Source organism: Grammomys surdaster, unplaced genomic scaffold, assembly GCF_004785775.1.
Source record: "Grammomys surdaster isolate TR1022 unplaced genomic scaffold, NIH_TR_1.0 751, whole genome shotgun sequence".
Lineage (NCBI taxonomy): Eukaryota > Metazoa > Chordata > Mammalia > Rodentia > Muridae > Grammomys > Grammomys surdaster.
Window position 1 is genome coordinate 1,652,396 of NW_021605170.1, and position 9,286 is coordinate 1,661,681.

General features: G+C 46.0%; 1 protein-coding gene across 1 annotated transcript in view; it reads left to right on the forward strand.

The window, feature by feature from the left end:
* The first annotated feature begins 491 nt into the window (after positions 1–491).
* Positions 492–9,286, forward strand: part of Tgfbr3 (transforming growth factor beta receptor 3) — a 178,863-nt gene continuing 170,068 nt past the window's right edge. Inside the window, exon 1 of the mRNA XM_028782394.1 lies at positions 492–862. The gene's annotated coding sequence lies outside the window, so the exon portion shown is untranslated. The remainder of the gene's footprint in view (positions 863–9,286) is intronic.

Genomic DNA, 9,286 nt, shown 5'->3' on the forward strand with positions numbered 1-9,286 from the left:
TCTGTGCTAGGCTGTAGAAAGAAGCAAGACCCTGTCTACACAGCAAGAGCAGATCTTTAGATAACCAGAACTGGAGACTCGGGGCAGAATGAATGTGTGCACGGGGCTGCGATGTAGGAATGGGCTTCTCTGAGATATTTTTAAAAGAATTTTTGTACCAACAACCAGGAACCAAATAAAACCCTATCTTCTCCTAAGGCCCTGGTAGTTTGAAGGATCCTGGGAGAGGCAGCTACTCCCCGCAGTGCAGGCCACATCCCGGGTACCCCACACTTCTCTCAGGCCAGGGATGCCCAGCTGTCACCCCATCCCGGGCCGCTCCTCCAACTTCCTTTCTTTCCTCACAGCTCCAACCTTCTCCGCCCAAAGGGAAGCGCAGGCTGGAGCAAGCTCTCTAGGCTCATCCATCAGCAGGGGAGGAGAAGAAGAGGAGGGGCAGGAAGGAGGAGTTTCGAAGCGGCCGAGCCCCCGAGGCCCGCGGTGCCCTTCCCCCCTCGCGCTGATTGCTGTGGCTGCGCGCCCGACCCCGCCCGCGCGTGTGCTCGGCCGAGCTAGGACGCCGCACGGGCCTGATGGGGGTGATCCAGGCTTTCGGGGACGCCGAGCGCCACTTTCCTCCTCCCTGGCAGTGAGAGAGAGCGAGAGAGAGGGGAGAGGGGGAAGCGGGCTGCTGTCCTTCCAGGCCACTTTCACTGCGCGATTCCGCGAGCTCCCGGCAGGAGGTGAAAGTCCCCGGCGAGGTCCGGATGGCGCAGTTGAACTGCGGCTGCTGAGCTCGCGGCCGCCTGCGCGCGCCGGGACTCGCCTCCGCTACTCCCCGACCTCGCAGCGGACGACCGGTCCTGGACACACCGCCTGCGAGGTACGTGCGGCTCGGCGCGGGGTCAGCGGCTGTGCACGCTGCGCGGTGCGAGTCGGTGCCTGCTTTGCGGGGTTGCTCGGGCCACCGGGGACCCCGAGCCCGGGATCTGGCTTTGGTCCGGCCGGGTTGACGCTGAGCGGAACCGGGATCCGCTGCTGTCCCGGGTGGGCAGCGCCGGGGAGGAGTTCCCCACGGCCGCTTTCGCTCTTCCTCTCCGCGGTTTCCTAGTCCCGTGTGGGACCGCAGGCCACTGCCCTCCCGACGCGTGACAGCGTGGGTGGGCACTCGACCGTGATGGGTAGCAGTGGCCGCGGCCGCGGGATACGCTCGCCCACGCCAGTCCAGGGTCCTCGCTGGCCGCGCCCTGGCTCGGGGAGTCAGTCCCGAAGACGCCGTGGAGGACGCCCCGGGTTAACCCGGCCGCGCTCCCGCTGATGGGAGAGGCTCCCTACGAGTGTGAACTTGGTTGGGACAAACTTGAAACTCTTGGATGTTGCTAGAGGAATCCGCTTGTAGAGTTGGGCTTATTGGGGGGGCATTTGTCCCACCTCCCCGCACCCGATAGGAGTGCAGACTGCTGGCGTGACAAGCCCCGACTACTGCGGCTTAGGTGTTGGTGCAAACAGTGGCCCCACTCGCTAGCTGTGACCTGGGAGGACTCGCTCCTCCAAGGTGGCTGTGCGGTTTGGAGGAGTGCACGGATGTTCTGGACTAGGGCCGCGCGGAGCGCTCGCTGCACAGGTGTTTGCGCCTCGTGTTTCGCCCTGCGGTGACAGGAGAACCGCGAGGGTAGGCATCCTGAGAGTGTCAGACTGAGATGAAGAACCAGCCGATTTAAATTTTCTAATTCTTTCGAAGAAGTGAGCAGCTTGGGAGAGTACCAACATGCAAAAACAAACAAACAAACAAACAAAACCCAATAAAACAAAACAAAAAAACCCCCAACGTATCGGGATCCTTAAATATCCCGGGAATGGCCCTTTAGATTGTAGCGGGTAATTTTAGGGAGAGCTGAGCTGGTTTTTTGGGGATACTAAAATGGAAGTGTATTGTTTCCCTCCTGTGTGTGTGTCACTATCTCCAGCAACTCCAACTAGCTCCTGTCAGGACTTAAGGACCACCCCAACTCTATGGTTAAAAGTGGTTTTAGTGGACCCATTTTACAGATCATATATGCTAGACTCTAGCAGCTAGAGGCAAAGTTACTTGTCCAAGGTCACAGATAGCTTTCTGTTACTGTTAACATAAGAGCTGCCTCGGTCGGTCATGGCGGAAAGTGTGGTAAGATCCATGGGCACTAAGTCCTTGACCCTCTGTTCTCACCCAGCTTCCTGTCTGAGTTGAATACATCTTTTGAAACACAGATAAATTATCTGTGCTTAATTTAGGTGATTGTACACGTATGTATTTTGCAGGAGCCAGAATCCAGCTTCTGCGAGCCTGGGTCCAAATAATTATAAATAGACTTGTGTTAATTTGGGTCTTTATTCTTCATTACTTTTATTAATCCACCAGACGTTGTTGATCAAGGCCGCTTGACTTTCTTAGGAAACAGCTTGAGGTTGGCACAGGAGGTAGGGAAATAATTCTTACCCCCTGAAGGGCTATTAAAGAGGACTTGATTTCATGCCATTGTCTCAGCGAGAGGATGTTGCTCTGTTCCTTGATGTTCTCTGCTTTTGGCTTTAATTCTGCATTGTTTAGCATTTCAAGGCTTCGGCATACTTTATACTCTTGACGTTGTTGTCAGCTTTAAACGTCCCCTATTGTGATGGAATCTGGCCACCCCACACCAGCTTTGCTTCACTGTTGATTAAGATATGTACATTAAAAAAACAATAAAGTCATCAACTGAGTTTTGAACTTCAAAGGCCTACGCCTTGGGAAATTCATTGTTATTTTTAACATTAGCCAGCAGGGGGCGCACAGCATATTATTGATGTCCTGCTGACATCTAAACCTGTTTGTACTGTGTGTAGCATATATTTCAGAAACGGAAAATATTGTAGCTTTATTTAGTACAGTAACTAAGTTGCTTTCTGAGTTTTCCCTTTAATTTCAACTATTTAAAAATGGGATGATCTTGTGTTCAGGTTCTGAATGTTAAATGTGTATCTAGAATTTGTGGTGACTTGGTAAATATTTAAATGATTCATAGGGTCTCCTTTTTTTTTTTCCTAGTTTGCTTTCCTTGAGAGGTATGTATGTCAGGTTTTGTGCTGTTTGAATAGCATTTTAGGTTATGCAGGGGAACTGGCAACCCAAAGAGATTCCCTTGGGAATCCTTTTGTAATGACACCCCCCCCCATTGTCTGAATGCATGAACTCTTCTTGGGGAAGTTGACAGATTCAGTACCACCATCATCATCTTTGTGTAAGGTAGTCTGAGCTCATTATCCCATGTCCCCTTTATACAGCTGTGCATTCTGCAGACATGTATATTTTAATTCAGTTTGAATTCTCTCATCAAAAATGCTTGAGGGTGGAGGCAGAGACAGTTGGATTTCTGAGTTCAAGGGCAGCCTGGTCTACCGAGTGAGTTCCAGAACAGTCAGGGCTACACAGAAAAACCCTGTCTCGAAAAACCAAAAAAAAAAAAAAATGCTTGAGGGTGCCGGGTACTGGTGGCACAAGCCTTTAATCCCAGCACTCAGGAAGCAGAGGCAGGAGGATCTCTGTGCGAGATCGAGGCCAACCTGCTCTACAGGCGAGTTCCAGGATAGCCAGGGCTACACACACAATGAAACCCTGTCTTGAGAAAGAAAACGTTTGCGGGTAAAAGAGCTCTGGATTTCTTCAGACTTTGGAATATCTGTATATACATATTGATCTCTTGGGAAAGGTAATCAGGTCTAAACATAATTTGTGTGTAATATATATTTGATAACATAAAGGAAGTTTCATACAATGTTCTTAGTGTATCTACATTTTGAGTTCAGCTAGTTATATGACATCGGTGTAAAATTTTCCTCTTGTAGTGTCATATTTGTGCTGAGAAAGTTATGAATTTGGGGACATTTTAGATGTTAGATTTTTGGGTCAGGGATACTCAACCTGTATGTGAATAGTTCAAAGCCATATTCTGTATCAGTACAGGTATCTGGTGTGTTTAGGCAATCATGTCTGAAAATACGTCTATTTTCTGTCTTTGTAGTTTTGCAAGTTTTTTTTCTTGTGTATCTTGTATTAAAGATTTAACTTTCCTTCATATTAACTGTTAGGGTCAAATGGTTCCTATTTTACATCACTTTAAAATGTAGCTATTTCTTTGTAAATATCAGTCTGTATTTAACGTCACAGACTAGCATTAATTCGGGGTCTGCTTTAGTCTTTCATTCTTTGATCTAGTAGACTTGTTTCACAAATGTTTGTCAGACTCCTGCTCTCTAGTCAGCTTCTGGTTTGTGGCTTTGGAGTTCAGTAAAGGAGCTTAGCATCTTGATAGCATGGGGTCAGGATGGTTTTGAGAGGCCAAGGCCTTCTCTCAGAAAGGGTTTAAGAATTGGCGGAACTGTTTTTTTTCTAGAAGGAAACTGTTGTCCCCTTATTTTTAAGACTCAAAGAAATTAAATTTCCTTTTGCATAAAACTTAACTTACAAAAATCAGCTTGTCTAAAAGCCTAGGGAAATCCTATGGGGTCACTTCTGGCTTTTTTTAGTACCCAAGTGGCACTCAAATTCTGGGGATCATGAATCTATGTAAAGCTCTAGTTTTATATTTTAAACTGAAGGACAGAACAGGAAGAATTTAGAGAGTGATAGGTAAAGTGGAAATGTTACTATAGCCCACCCCACTCCGTAGTTCTGTTTACATTTCGTAGAAATGTAATTATTCTTGTTCTTGTTAAGTTAGTTACATTTCTTGTGTCTCTGTCTCTGTCTCTCTCTCTGCCTCTGCCTCTGCCTCTGCCTCTGTCTCTCTGTGTGTTCATTTTGCTTCCAGATATGTATGTGCACCTTGTGTATACCTGGTGCCTTCTTTCGGAGGTCAGAAGAAGGTGTTGTACCCCTGGACCTGGAGTTACATGTTTGGCGTTTGTTTGTTTGTTTTTTTGTGCGCTCCCATAGGTGATGAGAACTGAGCCTGTGTTCTTTGAAGCTCAAGCAGTGCTCTTCACTATGTGGCCTTTGCTCCAACTTCTTTATAAGTCATTTTGAAATGTAGATTTTCTATCTTTTCATTGCTATTGAATGGGAAATTGTGGTGGTCAGATTTATTGATTAATAGAGGACAGCCTTTCCACCGAAGTCCCTATTTTAAATAAGGATTTTAATAGCTATTTCAGTCAGTTCCTTATTTCCTTAAACTATCAAACATTGCCTTTTTCAGATTCAAAATCTTTAACTAGTTTTTTAAATTTACATAACTGGTTAGGTTCATGTTTTTAGAGATTTTTAACTTAGATGTTCTCTCTCACGGCCTTAGGAGAGTAGCCAGTTAAGAATTATTTTGCGGTTCTGGGCTTTGAGCCCAGGGCTTACGTATATGAGGCAAGCGTCAGGTCTCTGAGCTATACCCTCATGCCCCAAAAGTTGTCCCTTTAGGAGCATCAGTGAGTAAGAGATTCCGTGAGACGTATCAGTGGAACACACACCTGACACAGGACGTTCTCTGGTTTCCCTGTCTTCAGACTCACGTGTGAAATCATAGCAATGCTTCTTTTGTGCTAATTTGTTCAGTTTCTAGTCAGGCTGAAATAAACTGAACGCCGCTTGGAAAAACTGTGCTAAGATGATCTGGGTCCATTTTCTGGGCTCTGGATTTCTTCTTTATAGCCTTTGAAATCACATATTTACTTGTTAAAGTCAATTACTTGTTCAGTTTACAAAGTCCTTGCTTAAGGCTTAACATGGATTTCTAAGCACTCCTGCCCTTGTCACCTTAGGGAGAGTTCAGTTATTTGGACCTCCAGCTCTTTCAGCCAAGATGAGTAATATTTTGGGTTTGACGCAGTATTTGTATAAATTCTGCTTGGGGCTACTCTTGTTTGAGCCTTATTTTACATTTTTTCCCTTCATCTTTTCAGTCCAAAGATAGAGATTTAAATAGGCTAACAACTACTTATGAGGCCTGTATTTAAGAAGGAAAGGCTGGTGTAGAGCCCCAGAAACACATCTGTAGGCCATCTTAATACATCTGCCAATGAGTATTGTATGGGGTGTGCATATGTGCATCCGTGTGTGTGTGTGTGTGTGTGTATCTGATATTTGTGTCAGCAACTGCTGTGTGTTGAAATTTCTTTCAGCCAAGCATAGTGGATCATGCCTATAACTTTAGCCCTTGAGAGGTAGAGGCAGGAAAATCAGAAATTCCAGATCAATTTACAATTTATAATGAACTTGAAGTCAGCTCGGGCTACATGGACCCTGTCATGGAAAAAAATCCCTCCAACAAAACAAAACAAAAACTCCAAACAAACAAACAAACAAACAGAAAATCAAAAGCTTTTCCAAAGCTGGGGAAAGGACTCTAAGTGATATGTAAATGTGGGCCAGTTTCATTTTTATTTCAAATTTAATGTCAGATTATCACTAGAATAATCGTTGAAATTTAGTCAGAATTACTAAACTTCTGTTCACTTTAAGAAAATGGTTAACAGAGAAGTGTCTGTTTCTTGGGTGTCAGGCTCTGACTGAGGAGGGCCTGTGGGATTCAGTACTGTTTGCACTGGGAAGCATACCTGTTTTTCTGTCCCTCCAAACACATAATTCATTTTTCTGGCATCTGCAGAAGGTCAGATTTTTGTATACAATTACAGAAGGACCATTTGTGAAAACACATTTCAGTTGATTAGTTCACAGTCGGGGGTTGGGGGAGACCCTCTTTAGAGAGCATCCTGTGGAGTCCTGAGCCTTTCCCGATCATCAGATAGTCCTCAGACTGACTGACTTGTTGCACTGAATGACCCTCATGGAGGGTCTGGCAAGACTCTGGATTTCCTTTTTATTGCTTGAGCCTTTTTCATGGAAACTTGATGAATACTTAGTTCCATGTGGTTGTGTCATCCTGTAAGCATCTTAGCAGTTCATGCGCTTTGACAGGGTACTGTGGGTCCTTGGGTACAGCGCCATGCTGGTGGCTGTTTGCACATTTCACTTCATAATTATCAACTGGGCAATGATTGCTGGAGTAGACTATGACTTTTCTTTTCCTTCACGTTAGGAGGGTTATTTGAGGTGAGACACTTTGACACAAAGCCTAAATAAATATCATTGTGCAAGCTTTACTGTGTTGTTGGTAGTTGTCTCTTCTGTGGCTTTTATTCTTTTAAAACAGAGTGCACTCAAACACAAACCCTTCTCAGTATCCTTAAAGGGTGTGTGCCTCTTTTTCTTACATGACTTTATACAGTGGGCTGGCAAGTTCAGTTTGACTCGGAGGGAAAGCACCATTGAGTCATAGTGTGCGCTGAGCATCAAGGCAGTATCAGGTCTTCCCTGTGTGGGGAGAAGTTTCTCATCTTTTAAATGGGTCTACCTCTTCTCGCCAAGGCCTTTCTGTCCAGACATTCTTCTTCATTTTCTATTCCTTCTTGTTTGTTTTTTACCTTTATGACTTTAGAGAGGGGGTTACATGTTGTATATTCATAGCATACCATGTGAACCATGAACACTGTATGAGTAACAACCTGTTTTGTGCAGAGGCAGCTGCACTCATCTTGGTTTCTGATCCCCCTTGTTCATATCTGACCACAGTTGCAGCCTGGCATTCGATTTCGTGATGTTTTCCACGGCAGCCCAGGAAGGATGGACACGTGTTATTTTTCCTGTGGTTCTCTGAGTGTGCCTTTTCAGTTTGTGGCATCTGTGTTTCCTTGTTAGAGTGTCTGTTCACAGTTTTAGTTTTATTCAGTGTGTGGGCTTAGAGAAAGAGATTTCTTTTAAAAGGAGTTCTGCAAGTTCTTGAAAACGCCTCCAGAAAATGTCTCAGGTAGATGTCATCCTATACAGGGTTTGAATTGGGACTGGTTGAATTCAGAGCAGGATTCTCTGGAGTTTAACTGGGTTGGGGAGTCTGGGAAAAGGAGGAGTGTCTCTCCTATTGGAAAGCTTGGAGAAAGTTTCACTGTGACAGGAAGGGACTGATAGCAAGTCTCAGGAGGTGTGCAGCCAGGAGCTTGAAGGATGCCTAAGGTGGACGATGCAGCTGGCAACTCTTAGGATCCCAAAGATACTGTTCTCCAAAAGCCAGGGAAAGCAGCCTGACTCCAATTATGCATATCACATGCAGGCACACGTGAAACTAAGCCAAAAAAAAAAAGATCATCTGGGAGAGGGGTTGCTATTCTGAAGAGGGGAAGGACAAAGGACCATCGATACGAGTCTTAAAGAATCTGCCAGTTTTGCTGTTGGCTTCCAGATGCCCCTCAAGTGCTTTGTATTGGAGATTAGAAGCAATTTTAGGGTTGAAATTTTGGTCCTTATGTTTCACAGGGAACAGAAGAGCAAGCAGCGAGGCAGCTTTTGGTGGTGCTAAAGGGAAGATGGTTCTGGGACCCAGCTGGTGTGTGTGTGACAAAGCTTTCTTCTCCTTCACAGTGCCAAAGTAGGGTGCAACGTACCCCACTCTTTCCTCACACCTTCCCCATGCTTTAGTGTCTAGGCTCAGCGGTATTCTCGACTCTGTGGGAGGATGTTGGAGGCAAGCTGTGTAGGCAGCTGGATGATGTACCTGAACATTGCCCTTCACACCAGGCAGAAATAGCTAGCTTTTTTGTTTTTTTCTTTCCAATGATGGGTTGTCATGTGCCCAGGCTGGCCTCAAACTCATAGTTTTAAGGGTGACCTTAAACTTCTGATGGTCCCAGGAGTTGGGATTATATGCCCTATCACGTTTGGTTTATGCAGTGCTGGGGCTTGAACCAAGGTCTTTGATCGTGCGTGGCAAGTGCTCTACCAACTGAGCTACATCCCAAGCCCAGAGGCTAGCCTTTTGAAGTGCCTGCTGCTGGTCACGGGATTAGTGGGTCCTGGAGACTCCGGTGTCTAAGAAGCCTCCTTTCTATTCCCAGCCTCTCACACTCAGCGTGTTTCTCGTCTTAACCTTCCCAACAGAGGGTGAACAAAATCTTCCCGCCCTGCTGCTTCATTCTGTCCCTCTGTCCGTGTTCTATTCCTACAATGTTCTCAAAACTAGTTCTGTCTTCTCTGTTGAGTTCCTGACCTCTCCGCAGGCTTCCTGTTCAATATCAAGTCCCTGTTTGTTGGCATTTATGTTAGTTCATTTTCTGTTGCTACCACAAAATAGCCAAGACTGAGTGATTTATACAGAGTAAAGGCTGGGAGACTGAGCTGTGAGGTACTTGCTGTGCTGGTGGTAGAGGGGCTCTGCAGAGTCCCCAGATAGCGTAAGGGGAGACAGCATGCTAGCTCAGCTGCCTCTCCTCAGGGCTGCCTCTCCTCAGGGCTGCCTCTCCTCAGGGC